Source organism: Ipomoea nil, unplaced genomic scaffold (genome assembly GCF_001879475.1).
Source record: "Ipomoea nil cultivar Tokyo-kokei standard unplaced genomic scaffold, Asagao_1.1 scaffold1868, whole genome shotgun sequence".
In the NCBI taxonomy this organism is placed as follows: Eukaryota; Viridiplantae; Streptophyta; class Magnoliopsida; order Solanales; family Convolvulaceae; genus Ipomoea; species Ipomoea nil.
Window position 1 is genome coordinate 1,231,233 of NW_017618296.1, and position 15,774 is coordinate 1,247,006.

Genomic DNA, 15,774 nt, shown 5'->3' on the forward strand with positions numbered 1-15,774 from the left:
AATCGCCGGTCGGCGACCTTCTTTAGCCGTATGGCCTCCGTGGCCAATAACGCCTGGCCGTGAAGGGCCGCCCCGACCCGTGATGCCTGCAAAGATAGGCATGTTAGTCTGATCGAAGATCCTTCGCATAAAAATGAAGGAGGGTAAATTCTTACCTCGGCCAGCTCGCGACCGAGCCGTTCTGCCAGTTGGGTCGGGCTTAGCTTGGTCAAGTCTATCTCGACCGGCGTCAGATTGCCGATCCGAGATAGCACGGAGACATCAGCCATGACAGACCCGACCGCCGGGGTCGGGCTCTTCTCGGTCCTCTGCCTCTTGCTCCCGGCCGCATCCTCGACCGGTCTTTCCGTCACCTGGCCCTTTGGCTTGCTGGTCACGCGGGTGACCAGGGTGTCTGAACCGTCCAAGACTCCGCCCTCATCGGTGATGATTGGGATGGGGCACAAGGGTCGCCCAACCGGGATGGAATCCCCTCCCGAAGACCCAGCAGCTGTCTTCTTCTTCCCCAAAGTTATCTTCGTTCGGGGAGGAGACTTTGGAGCTCCGCTGTTGAAGCGTTTTGGCGCCATGTCTGCAAAAAAATAATAACTATGTTAGGTCGGGGATAAGGTTGTTGTTCGGGGAGTTGTGAGCAGGGAGTTGGTTAAGGATAAACCTGTCTTCTTCCGTTTACCCCGAGCACGAGGACCTGCTACCACCACACCCATCGGCACGGGCTTATATTTTTCCTTCAGGCCGTATACCGGGTCGGGTAACTGGGCGGCGGCAAGTTTCTCTGCCGATTGAAAGATCTTATACTCGTGGATCTCGCTTGAGATCCGGACTTCAGCTTCCCGAAGAGCCGGAGTCTCGACCGGCATAACTTGCTTCCTAAAGCGAGTACTCCAAACTCTGTTGGTCGGGAGGATCCAAGGGTCATACTTGACCGAGAAAATCCTCTTCTTCCACCCTTTGTTGTTTCCGGGCAAGCCTGAAATCGAGCATTTTCCCTCTCGGGACTGCACCATCAAGAATCCCCCTCCGTAGCTGCCCGAGAGGACCTTCACCTGATAGATGTGGTTGAAGAGCTCCATCGTGCAGTGTACCCCGTGCCGAGCACAAATCTGCGGGAAGCACGCTATGATGCGATGCGAGTTCGGGCAGATTTGGGCTGGCATGACCTAGTAGTAACCCAGGAAAGCGGTCAAGATGCCCGTGAACGGGAAGACGACCGGGGCCATTAGGGAGTCGTAGTGCATCCCGATCCATTTGCCCCGGTGGCGGTCGATAATGTTTCCGAGCCGCCGACTAGTGTCGAACTCCACTCGACCGCCTAGTCTTTCTGCGATCCGTGCGGCTTCCCCGTGTGTTAGTTCGCTCATCTGTTGGGCAACGTTCTCGCTGTTCAAGTATACGAACCCGTCATCCTTGCTGGTCCCCGGTTCGCTCACCTCTTCCTCGACCAGATCATTCCTACCCGAAGGCTCGTCTCCTTGGGGAACGGTTTTCGGGTGATCCCCTATCACCCTGGTAGGTGTCTCTCTTGCGACCCCACTCTCGCGGCCTGAGTTTCCCAAGCTGCTCGAGCCCGATCCCGAAGATTCGCTTGAGCTCGAGGATCCCTGCTGCTCGGGGGCTCGCTCGGGAGCCTTGCCCGGTCGTCGAACGATTTCAGGAGAATTGGGCATGATCTCCACCTCCTCGTCGCTAACTTGCTCGAAACCGTGGTCGTAGTCCGCGACCGAGACGTTTTGGCTATCCGAGTCCGACATATGGTTCTACCTAAAGGCCGGCCGGGGTTAGTATAGGGTTCGGGAGGTTAGCTCGAAGTTAGTCCTATTCTACTCCTACGCCAAGTTAAGAATAAAAGAAAAGATAAGGGGCGAGGAGCTTACCGGTTGATAATGCTTGGAAGGAGATCTAAAGTTCGTTTTGCTCGATCGGATCGTTGAACTGCTGCTCGGGACTCTCTGAGGGTACCGATTGCTTTAGAGGATTGAGGAAAGTTCAAATGAAGGCCTCAAGGGCCTATTTATAGGGTAGCGTTTAGGCGGGAAAACAAGTCCACTTGCGTGACGTGACCCGCACTGATTCCAAGGCAACCGTTACGGTCGCCAAGGCCGGCAGTGGCTGACACGTGGCGGGGAAGGAATGACAGCTGGCCGGTCGGTTTGATGGCCGACGTTTGGACTTCTTCATCCCGTCCCGTTTTTCCCGGACGGTCAAAAAGACCCGGGCTGGGGGGCTTTTGGTAGGAAATATCCCGACCGACATAAGCTCTACCCTGACCGAGTTGTCTTTGTTCTTTTCTTCTTTGTCTTTGCAGGTGACAGTTCGGGCTTCATGCGAAGAACCCGGTCGGGGTCCGACCGGGAGTTGCCCGAGTGATGGTGTCGACCACCGAGCGGTAGCCCTTTGGCAGGAGAGCAGGTACAGGACACGTGGCGGCTCTCTACGACGACAGGCAGGGCACCTGGGAGGTTGACACGTGGTGGTTACGTGGAGAACATGCCGAACGACCGGAGTCATGTCTCCAGGCGCAGCGGCTATAAATACCCACAGTAGCTACAGTGTGGAGGACTTTTGGACGATCGATAGGTTGCTACTAGAGAATCCCGACTGCAGTCAGTCGGCACTCAGAGCAACCAAGTAGATTGTACTTAGGGCCTTTATCGTGATCAATAAAGTCTTTTACTTGCTTTAGTTGGTCTCGGGTTTATTTTATATTGCTTACGTAGAATTAGCAGTATCAACATCCATACACAATATCTTTTCTTATATTCTTCTATTGTAATAATAGTGTATGTAGACATTTATATTGAAGTAATATATTAAATAAGTTTGATTTTCATTTATATTTTAATTAAATGCTACCACAATTATTTTTAGTAATTTACCATATCTAAAATTCTTATTTTAATAATATTAATCATACCATAATTATTACTCAAATTATCAAGTATACTTTTAATATAGAGTTAATACTACAACTGGTCCTCTGACTATTGCAGTAGTACTTCTTTTAGTCATCGACTTTCAATTCAACCAAAATACATACACCGATTTTCATTTTTTTTACCACAAATAGTCCTCGTTAGTCTTTCTGTTTTAGCACAAATAGTCCTCGTTAGTCTTTCTGTTAAGTAAGTGTTAAATTTTAGGATATTATCGTTAAATCAAAGAAAAAAAATAAAATATTTAACAAGTCCATTTATAGGATAAATCAGCTGATGTTCGTAAAGCTGCAGAAGTTTTCTTTGCTGAAATATTAAGAATTTATGGACATGAAATGGTACAGAGCTACACATGTTTTCAATCTCCTCTTCATTGTTCCTTTTATTTAATCATTCATTTGATTTATTTGCAATTTTTTCCGGGTTTGCTTTGTTATCTTGTGTAGGTGACCAAAAACTTGAGAGATATAGGGACCTGCTTTAGCAATTGTTATTGAACGGCTAAATCCTTTTGGGGTTCCGCATGGTGTCTTTCAATTCTCTGATAAGTCTATTTTTATTTTCCCTGTCTGTTATCATTTATCCTGGTTCTGATTTGCTTGTTTACATTTTCGAATTGCAACATCAAGAAAGGTATTTCAAATGTACTTGTTGTTAACTATTTTATTTTTTCTTTGATTTGACGATAATATCTTTAAATTTAACACTCACTTAACAGAAAGACTAACAGAGGACTGTTTGTGGTAAAAAATGAAAGTCGAGGTATGTTTTGGTCGAATTGAAAGTCGAGGACTAAAAAGAGTACTACCTCAATTTGCGTATTTAAATAGGCAATTCTAAGTTTACAAATACAAGATAATATAGTCAAGATTGATTATAATTGTCAATAAAATTATTGTATAGGTATGATTGAAACCAAATACGGGACATAAGGGAAAGCAAATAAAAATTAGGGCATAAAATATTAAATATATACTAATATTGAAGAGTTAACTGCTGATTGTCAAACATGGACATTGCGAGGGACCTGCTTTAGCAATTGTTATTGAACGGCTCAAACCTTTTTGGGTTTCCCTGATAAGTCTATTTTTATTTTCGCTGTCTGTTATCTTATCTTGGTTCTGATTTGCTTGTATACATTTCCGAATTGCAACATGGACTTGTTGTTAACTACGGAGTATTTTATTTTTTTCTTTGATTTGACGATAATATCTTTAAATTTAACACTCACCTAACAGAAAGACTAACAGAGGACTATTTGTTGTCAAAAATGAAAGTCGAAGTATGTGTTTTGGTCGAATTGAAAGTCGATGACTAAAAGGAGTACCACTCCAATAGTTAGATGACCATTTGTGGTATTAACTCTTTAATATAATATGAATTTAACAATTATGAATTAATATATATATATATATATATATATATATATGCTATTATTTAAAAAAATATTTTAATATAATTAAGATTTTAACATTGAGTGTTAATATTGAACGTATATTTTTCCATATCGCGCATATAAAATATTAGTTTTTATAATATATTGTTCATAGTATTTTTTATTTTAAGATGCTATATTCCTTTACATGTCTTTCCATTATATATATTTACGCATTATTTTTCACATATGTTTTGCATTTTGCAAGTTTTGTTGAATCCTTTGCATAAAATTTCTAACGGAGCCAAAGTTATAAGGAATTTGTCCGTCAATAAATAAGATAAAATTTGAATCAAAAAATAATTTTAAAAAACATTTGATGGAAATGAATCTCATTGCTTGCAGCAGCAAAGGATGTCCCCAATTGGTTGTTTTTTGCATTCATCGCTGCTGAAATGCCTAGCCACGCATATTGATGAGCAAAGTGTTGGAAAAATAGCATTAAAATGGCATAAAATGACATGTTAAGTGGCTATTTTGTGGTACAATTATCAGTGGGGTCCACTTCCGATTTGGATCGGGTGAAAGTGGATTCGGATTCTTCGTAGTGAGACGAAGAGATTGATATATTATGCGCTCAAAACGGATAATGGGTGAATGAGATATTGATTCTCAAAGTAGACCCATTGAGTTGGAAAATGTAAGGGAAAAGTGAGTTTTGTCCCACATTGATTTGGAAAGAGGATTTCACCCCCCTTTTATACAAGAGCTTTTTTAGAGCTTGTAGAATTGTATAGCATAGAGGCTCTCTCGCGCGGGGGGGAGGGGGGGTGGTGCAAATCAAATTCTAACTAGAGATGACTTCGGAGAGGCTTGATTCAAGCCAATCAAGCCCGGGCTCGTGTGCGTCGGCACCTACGGGCACGAATGTCGTCCGGAAATTGGCTGGCCTTGCGGGCTATGTTATGCCAACTTTGAAAGCCTGGGTTCGACCTGGCCCGAGAGCATTAGGCCGAACAGAGAGCAACACGAGAGTTGCTCTCGTGCGCTGCGGCTGAACAGCACTTTGGTCTACCAGAGCTGTTTCTGGACAGTGGAGATTTAATTCATCCGTTACAGGAATTAATCTCTGTATTAATTCATTTTGAATTTTGAATTAAACCTGCACTAATGACCAGCTGTTTCAGATGTTACCAACGTACCATGAATGCCTACTAAATGCTATTTAGTACTCCAATTCCTATATAAGAAGAGGTAGTAGGAGCAAGTGATTTACAACAAGTGTGGGAAGAACACGAGAGTACACAACACACAAAGATAAGCAATTTTTCCTTCTCAAAACCTCTGCTCCTACTCCTTTTCTTGCTACTGTGTTTTGCCCGTGCTCTAGTTCGCCGGGTTCGTTCGTTTGGGTGCTCAAACGTCGAACCGTTGTACGTTTTATCCTGGGAAACCTAGGCCACAACGCTCCTAGCACTTTTGGGAGGTGGCAAATAAGGTTTTAAGAAAAGACAGGCACTTTGCCTAACTCGTACATTTCTTTCTTTCTTCTTCTTTCTTGTTTTGGATTATGCTCTAAGCAAAAATCCGTTCTTTCTTGTTGTTTTGGAATTATAATATAAGGATTATATTTTCTTTTTGGTTGATATATATTGGTATATCTTTTTCGTAGATATACATGTATATATAACCGTTGGGTCCGTTTTATATATATTTGTGTGTATATATATATTTCGGATATATATCTAATAATATTTTATATATATTTCGTGTGTATATATATAAATATTATTTTACGGATATTAAATCGATTGTGGTTCATTATCACCAACACAAAGGACCACCCCATCGCAATTATCAATGCAAGACTCATAAGCCACTACTATCTCTCCGAACAGATCAGATCAGATCATGAAACCAAAAACAATAAAATCTATCAAGTCAAAAACCGGATGGCATGGTTGGAAAATGAAGGCATTTTTATTGAAAATATAAGAGATGAAAGAACATATTGATACCTATGTTAGACGCAATAGAGAGGCCAAGGACAGCAAGAAGCATGAAAATGTAAACTCTGCCAAAATCCATCTTGTTATCCAATAAACTCAACTCTACTAAACGGTCACAAATAATTCATTTTTAGGATTGACACATTTTATAGGTGTGTTTGTATCGTTTGACATTGCAAATACGTTTTCAATATAATTACATTTCCTTAAAAGGCTACTTTCCCACGCTATAAAAAACGTGGAGATTATTCCAAATTAGAAAAATATCTCCAAATAATTATTAAAAATTTACAAATTTTGATATTCATTAAATATTAGCGAATTGAACAAATAAAACTAGGATAGTGTAATACAGAAAAAATTTGTTACCATATAGCGTACAAATAAATCTTTTTTAATTCAATGATTAGCAGGAATTAACCCACTTACCGCACATTAAAAAAAATCTACGTCTATAGTCATGTTTGATTAGAAATGTCAAACGGACGAGTTAGCCCGAAGTCCAATCCAGGCTCAACCCATTTGGGTTGGCATAGCCGGCCTAGTCTGTTTGCTACAACGGACGGATTGGGGCTAGCCCATTTTATATTACGGATAAGGCTGGACTTTAAATTTTGGCTCATGGACACCGTTGACACATACATTTCTTAAAAGACTATACACAGACATAGGCACCATCAAATAAGAACATGGTCATCCTGTAAAAAAGTGAGGATTGTCTACCTAGCATACTAATTACATAATAATTAGTTAATTACTACCTTAAAATATTTTAAAGTTGTAACATTTTATTTGTTTCAAATTGAAAAAAAGTACTTAGCAGTTTGTAGGTTCAATTTGTAAACTTATTCTTATTAATAGTATTACATTATTAAATATTCGATTTCTTCATTATTTTTTTGTAATAATTCTTAAGTTAAATAGTTGAAAATAAATATATAAACGTGTAAAGCTAATTTTAAAAGAAAACTTAACATAAATTATATATATATATATATATATATATATATATATATATATATATAATATTTAATTTTTATGTTTACGGTTATGGGTTGTGATGTGGATTATTCCCCGAATACTGTGCATACACGGTGGTCTGTAACGACCCCCTTGAGTGGGCTGAGCCTGACCCGACCTAAGGCTTACGCTTTCCCGACCATGCAGTGCCAACCGAGCTAGACTGGAGGTTACATTTTTAGGCATCATCGTGGTACCGACCTGCTTAGGTAAGACCGACGTACTGGTGCCCCGTGGCATAGTACAGTGTGCTCAGGAATATCAGGGCACATGGCAAAGGCCCCTTAGGCCTTGACCTAGACCCGTGCATGAACTCCACGTGCTGCACATGCCGCTGAGCCAGGACCTGTCCCCTCGTGACCCCTATAAATACCTCATTTATTACCGTCGGATGGGACTTTTGGGCTATTTACACACGCTAGCAATTAGCTCGGGGACCTCTGACCCACTGTCACGCTCGCCGAGATATTCTACTTAAACCATCAAGCAAACTAGGTATAGGATCCGAGCCCGGAACCGACCTAGGACCATATATTATATAGATACCCTTCGTATATACTACATCAGGTTGAGTTAGGCTTTAAATTTTTATTTTCTAACTGGTCAAGCTTGATTCGAACCTTAATTGTGCAAGACCAGCTCAGTCCAAGAAATAAATGGGAGGGTAGTTGAGTTGTCAGATTTTCCAACCATTGGTGACTTATTTTGCGTTGAACATATCATTTTGTTCTGCATAAAATGTCTTCGCTTTTAAGGAAAAATTTTCCTTGGGATATGTTCCTGGGACTCTATTTTCTTTGGACACATTCACTTAAGATTTTAAGGTTTCGAACTATTGGCTCAGAGAATGTCTTGAGTAGTTATATTCGAATGGTTAACTAGGTTAATGTTTCGAACCTTAAACCTTGTTTACCTCTCGAATACGAATGGTTTAACTTACCATTTAGTCTTCCTTTACTTCAAAAGGTAGGTCCTTCCATCATTCGACCTTTGTAACCTTTCGGTTACGAATGGTTGACCTTACCATTTGTTCTTCTAATCTTCCAATTTTCAGTCTTCAAGTCTTCATCTGGACCTATTCGAAAGGTAACCATTCGAGTTACTATTCAAACTTTGAGAAGAAATAATCTTAAATCTAGAACATAAAAGAAATACGGGACTAAAATTCCTATCTTTTGGTATTATCAAAATCTAAATACAAAATGTTCTTAACAACAAGAATAAAAGTATCCACTGTACTTTTCACCGATATTCTGATTAGACCAACGTGGAGCCACCCTTAGCCACAAGCCGTAGAGATAGTCATACGACGAAGCACTATCCACAAAAACCTTGCCATAAAATTTAACCTTATGGCCAAGTTGACAACAATAGAAACAGAAAGTGTTAAGGTATACATAAAAAAAATGAAATCCACAGAGAAGCTCAGCCCTATGTTTTATCTTCATCCTACGCTTTAGGGAAACATGCATACCCAGCCTCACCCGAACCCGGACGTAGCTCTTTGTCAAGCCTCCATATATAACTACTAGAATCAATGGCTTCAAACAAACCCTGATATTTGCCAATCTACTGGAGAAACTACTCGGTTGTATAGACCAACGGAAGGTCATGTTTACATACCCCAAAAGCAGACATGATCCAAGGCCACAGTAGAAGGCTGGTCGCTTGCCATTATCTACTTGCAGACATGGGTGTGATTCTCAAAGAGCCAAGTGCATCCTCCAGCACACGTTGAACATTCATTTCGCAAGAAGTTGTAGTTCATAGGTATGTAGACTTCCCATAAGTTCACCAATAGTCTTGTTCTCCCAACTTGAGTTCTCCTGAATAGCAATGACCTTCATTCGAAATTTTTTAGGTAAGGAACGAAGGACTTTCTTTACAACACATGACTCAGTGAAGGGTTCTCCAAGGAAAGAAGCTCGATTCATGAAATCTTGAACACGATTGTGAAAGTCAGTGATTGTCTCTTCCTTATTCTTCTTTAATCCTTCAAACTCAGACAATAGCATTTGTAGTTTGGATTGTTTAACATCATTTGTTCCTTCAAATCTTGTTTAAAAAATATCCCACGCCTTCTTGGCTTATTCAACACCAGTGACTAGAGTGAACACGGACTCATGCAAGGATCCGACGATTGAATTAAGTGCCTTGTTATTATAGTCTGAGAGGACAATTTCAGCATCTGACCAATCTTCTTCTGGCTTGATGAAAGTAGTATTATTCGAACCTGATTTTGTGGGATGTGTCCAGCCAGTAATCACAGCACGCCAAACTCTAGCACATTGGGGTTGAAGATAGATTCGCATCCTGGCCTTCTAGAATGAGTAATTGGTGTCATCCATCTTTGGTAGTTTCATGTTTCTCTCCATCCTGTCACAAATGACTCACACAATAGTTTCGCTCCAAAAAGTAATATAAAAGCAACACGAATATACAGAGAAACGGCTCCCTTACGGATCAAGTCACTATGTAGACTTAAAAGCTTTGATACCAAATGAAATTTTCTGTATTCATGTATATATTGTGTCTAGATAAATAATTTAGTATCGGTCTATTTGACTGTTTGTCTCATCACTAACCCAGTTCGATACAACATTATCTATGTTTGGGGACAACCATCAGTGAGTCCAATCCACTATCTCAATAGTCAATCATACAGATGGAAAAGAGATTACAATCTCAACCCAATGTGCGATATACCTTACAACGTAAGTACCCAATCTGATGAAGCTGTAACACCCCGTGTTACGAATCCTAAAACCGACTGATTAATTAATTAATTAATAACCCAGGAGAAAGAATAAATTATAATGATTAATTAGGGAATAAGGCCACCATAGCCCATGGGCCCAAATATATAAACCCAACCCCTAACCCCAATAGGATTAACCTCTAAATAAACCCTTGGATCTATAAATAGGGAACCTAGGGAGCACCTAGAACCCCCACACGCCTAGACGCCCCACCACCTCAGGAGAGCTCCAAGAATTCCCTTAGAAGAAATCAAGAAAGCAAGGAAGCTTAAAGAAAGATCCTTCATAGCCAAGGAATTAATTAAGGCTAAGAGGTAACCCATGTCTCAACAAAACCTATTTTCATAGTTATGATTCCCCCTCAGGGTTTCCCCCATATTATTGTGTATTAATGATTGGTGATGATTATTATTAATGATTGATATAATGATTCCATGAGGAATCTTGATAATCTTGATATTGGGAGATTCTTGATAATTATGATGTTCTTGGCAATTATATGGAGTTCTTGATGATTATGTGTTGTTCTTGATAATTATGTGATGCTCTTGATGTTTATGTGTTATTCTTACCGAATCTTGCAATTAGAAAACGAACCGTATACTTGTTGATATAAAAGTGATTAGAACCCTAGGTTGTATCGTATGATCTTATTCTTGGATTATCGGGTGGGGAAATCGCATGTTTGGGTACTGATTACATTTTGAAAAGCATGATAGGTTATGTGCCGTTCGTTTCTTGTATTTGATTCGTTATTTGTCTACGTGTTGTCGCTAATTGCGTTGTCTAAGCATGGTTTCGGGTTCCACAATGGTTCCCGGGATGTTTTTGGTGTGAAAAGAGTCAGTGGGGGGTAGGGGACCCGCCACCTACCCACGGCCGAGATTTCACTTCCGGCAGCGGGCAGCCGGCGGGCGGGCAGCTGCCCGCCGGCGACCCGCTGCCCGGAACAGTAAAACCGGCGGGCAGCCGGCGGGTGGCCCCCACCCACCGGCTACCCGCTGGAAAATTCCCCCACTCGGGAGTTCGGCTTCCCCGTTTGATGTTTCCCCGATCCCCGTGGTGTCCCAACGGACCCCGTTTGTCGTGCCTATGTCTAGTTTGATGTTTCGGGTACAGTTCGTAGGTTTATGAGTCTGTTATATCGCATGCTAGATGAATTGGTATCCCGTTGACCTAGGTGAAGGAAGTATGAACCCCTTAGGACTATTCTTAGTATGTGATGGATCACGCATAGGTTTGTTATACGCTTCATCCCCTTTCCCGATGTGTAACGTGGGTTGCATGTGCTTGCTATGTGTTATGTGTGTGTGCTACCCCAATTCGGTTGCGATCGGATTGGTTATCCTGAGCTGCGGTTCAGAAGCTGGCTGCGGTCAGATTGGTATTCCTGGCTGCGGTCAGATGACATTCTCTTGGGCTGCGGTCCACCGTTTGGTTGCGATCAAACGTTTCTATACGAGCTGCGGTTCGTCCTTTATCCTGGCTGCGGTCAGATGACACTCTCTTGGGCTGCGGTCCACTGTTTGGTTGCGATCAAACATTATGATGAGCTGCGGTTCATCGGTCGGTTGCGATCGACCTCCCCGTGTTGCGATACGGGCATGGTGCTGCGGGGCCGTGTCAGAGCTATATGCGCTGACCCTCATGTATGGGCATGCGATTGGTCCTGTGGCGCCAACAAAGTGTGTTATGTGTTGTGATATGGATGAGTTGTGATTATGAGTGTCTTGGGGGATGTGACTAAGGGATTTACATTGGGGATTGTTCATGTTGGGTTATGATTATTGTTTATGCTTTGCCTTATCTGCCTTATCTGTTGTGAACTGCATATGCTCGTTATAACTGTTACTTGTGTCTGGCCTTATCTGTCGAGTCATTCCCGGTTTTAAAAGCTAGAGTTCGTAGGATATATCTTCATGCTCATAATGGTTTTTGTATATCTATATATATCTCTATATGTATTGTATTTCAACGCGTTGGAGTGGGTTACTAGCATCTCTCGCTGAACAGATATATTTGGCTTTCAGGCACAGAAGAATAAGTCACTGGAGCGCGCTAGAACTCGGAACGTAGGAGTAGATAGTTCCCTTTTTGGCCTGCGTGCCATATTATGCATTTACATTATTGAGGATATTAGTTAGTTAGCCTGTGCACCTGGGTTCTCTAGCTCAGGTGTGGCATAGCACCCCGTACACTTGTATTATGTTTTGGGATTTAATGAGATAATACCTTTATTTTATAAGTTTTAAATGTCTTGAAAATCTGGGGTGTTACAGAAGCTATATAGGATTGTTGAGGCGGAGATCCGTGCAATCAGCATTCCAAAGAGTCTCTCATTTGGAGATCCACGTTGTAGCTGTCCGTCCCACTGACTCACCCACCACTGCACCACAGTTGAAAGGAATACGGTCCAAAGATAATCACTTTGCAAATTGTCTTCTCAATAAGTCTTCTTAACTCCGATCACAGAAGCATTGAGAAGATGATGATTTAGAGAATCAGCTTTTAGAAACACGTAGAAGGAGTCTCTTGAACGAACATGAATTTCTTGTGCAAAAATCTTTAAAGGTTCGACATCCTTCTATAATATGTAGAAACACTGAATCTCGGATGACAAGTAATCTTCTAGGGTTTCCTTATAAAATGGATTACTTGTCACGCCTTCTTTTTGGTATCACTGACTGAAAAGGATAGTTTCTTAAAACCTCAATATGGTAACTGCTCTGTCGGTCTTGAATGGAAAGGCGGTGAAGTCCAACTGCTAGTTTCCAAAAACCCGCTGGTGTAGTGTCTATTCTGTCATATAATTTTTCAGTACGTATCACAAGGACACTAAACCTACACCTATCTAATTTGCCACAGTATAACCAACCATAATGTGGGGTTTAACAATATTAAATACAAACATATATGCGTCCGTTGTGCACCTACAACGGACAAAATAGTCCATTTATTTTTTTAAAAAAAATAAATAGGAATTTAATAATGAACTTTATATTACAAAATTTCCACCGCCTCAATTTACGCATCTTGTTCTTCTTCTTCTTCTTTTTATTTTTTTTTTATTTTTTTTATTTTTTTTTTGTTTTCGTTTTTGTTTTTGTTTTTGTTTTTTTTTTTTTTTTTGTTTTTTGTTTTTTTTTTACACTAGACGCATATTGTCATATCTTTATGGTCATTTTTATACTAGTGTATATTTCCAATTCCGTTTGAATCACTTGTTTTGAACATTCCTATGATGAGATATGAATAAAATATCAAGATGTCATCTGACAAAGAACAATATAGCAGAAATAGTATGAATGCACACAATTATAAAAACTAATAAGTGTGAATGAAGGTTATACCCTTCATTTATTTTTGTTTTTTTCGGTTACTTTTTTATATACATTATGCTATAAGAGTTTTACTATATAATATTTTGGTCAAAAATATCCCTGCATTATAACTTCTATTATCTTTTCCAATTACTGTTACCATGCATGCACATATGTCCACCACATATATTTTTTATCTTCTTCAATAGTAATAATGTATAGACATTATATATTGGAGTACTATATAAGTTATTTCCTAAAATATGAATATCAAATTTAAAAATGATTTTGTTGGTCCCAAAAGAGGTAAGGTGAAAGTCTAGAGGGGGGGGGGGTGAATAGACTTTCAAACTTTTTCGCACAGCACAACAATTGCTAAGCCAGAGATAAACCAAAACTCTTAACTAGATTGTTAGAGTATGGTGCACAGCGGAAATAAATAAACATAAAGTGTGTGTGAGATTGTGTGAGCAGTATATCTCGTGTAGAGCGAATATGTAAAGAGCGGTAAGTAAAGAAAGCAGTAAAGAACACAAGACAATTATAGTGGTTCGCGAGGTGGTGTAATCCTCCTACTCCACTTGCTCTTATCTCCAAGAGCAATTCACTATATCTACCACTCCTTGGTTCCAAGATACAATGAATTTCCGTGATCTAGTGCTTTGATCACAAAGCCCACACTAATCACGCCCAGTGACACCACACTGCTGCTTCGGGTTTCACGTCGCCGCGCTACTATCCCAGGATTTCACGACTCCGCGTTACTTTCCCCCCGTCTTCCACTCTCCGGTAGAAACGTATCCCGTGATCTGGTGCTTTGATCACCAAGCCCACACCAATCACGCCCAGTGCCTCCGACACTACTGCTTCGGATCTCACAGCTCCGTGTGACAATCCAGGATTTCACAGCTCCGTGCTACTTTCCTCCCTTCTCTTGTTTTGCTCCAAAACAAGTGTTGTCTTGCTTCCAACTTCTGAGACTCTGTAGATGATCTTCAATGATGCGCAGGTCTCTTTGATGAAGATAAACACTTTGGAATGATTTCTCTTGATAGCTCTGAGTGTTTTCTCTCTGTGAATATATCAAGTAAAGCACTTGATATTTTTGCTCTGCTTTGCTCTGTTTAAGAACTCTCAGAATATTTCTCTTTTGAAGCTCTCTGAGTTCTTTTTCTTTTCTCACTTCTCACTTGAAGATTTTTGGTATGCTCTGTACCAAATGAGATTTTTGCTCTATGCTCTTTCAAGCTTAATTGCTCTATTCGATCTCCTTGATGAGATTCGAATTTTCTCAACTGCTCTATCTCTTTTCAAGTTCGTGTTATGCTCTTCTGCACTTCAAGTCTTCATATCTTCATCATTTTATAGCTGGTAATGAGAATCTGTCCGTTGGAAAGAGACGCTCTCATTTTTGAAATCTTGTATTTTTTTGTCAGAGATCTTATCTTATCTTCTGCAAAAATGTCGGAAAGAGATAAGCTAGCCGTTGATGGTGTTTCATCTCCATGTAAATGAGCTCCCAAACTGCATATGATATTCCTCTGTTTTACGTTGAGTAAAAATATCTGGGTCTCAGTTTTGGTGTAGAATGACTTCTCTGATTAGCTCTGAAGTGGTCTTTGTATCTTTGGGATTTAAAAATATTCATCAATTTAATCCCATACTAGTTAAACTAGTATTTTTCCTTGTGAGAATATTTTCACTGTAAGTTCATCTTCATCTTCTTCATTCTCACGTCTGGGTGTTCTCAGACTTCAAATTGGCTTTGAACTTCCACCCAATTTGAATTTCTCCTTTGTAATTGACACCCAATTTCAATTGGCTTGTAATTGGCACCCAATTTGAATTTCTCCATTGTAATTGGCTCCCAATTGACTTTGACTTGCAATTGGCTCCCAATCTGCTCCTGGTGCTTTCAATTGCTTCCCAATTTGAATTATTGACTTTGACTTCGAAATTGGCTCCCAGACTTCTCCTGGTATTGAATTTCATCTCAATTCAATTTGATCTCCATGTCTTCTTTGAATCCGTCCCCAACTTGAAATTTCAATTTGATCTCCATGTCTTCTTTGAATCGGTCCTCAACTTGAAATTGCATCCCATACTACAACCTCAATTGGCTCCCAATTTCAATTCTACATTGGCTCCCATCTTGAATTGATTCTCATGTGAAACTTGCTCCCAATTGATTTCAATTTCTCTGAAACTGGCTCCCAATTTCAATTGCTTCGAACTAGCTCCCAATTTCAATTGCTATGAAATCGGCTCCCAATTCCTTTGAATTGGCTCCCAAGTGCCTCCCATCTTGAATTGATTCTCAAGTGAAACTTGCTCCCAATTTCAATTGATTTCAATTTC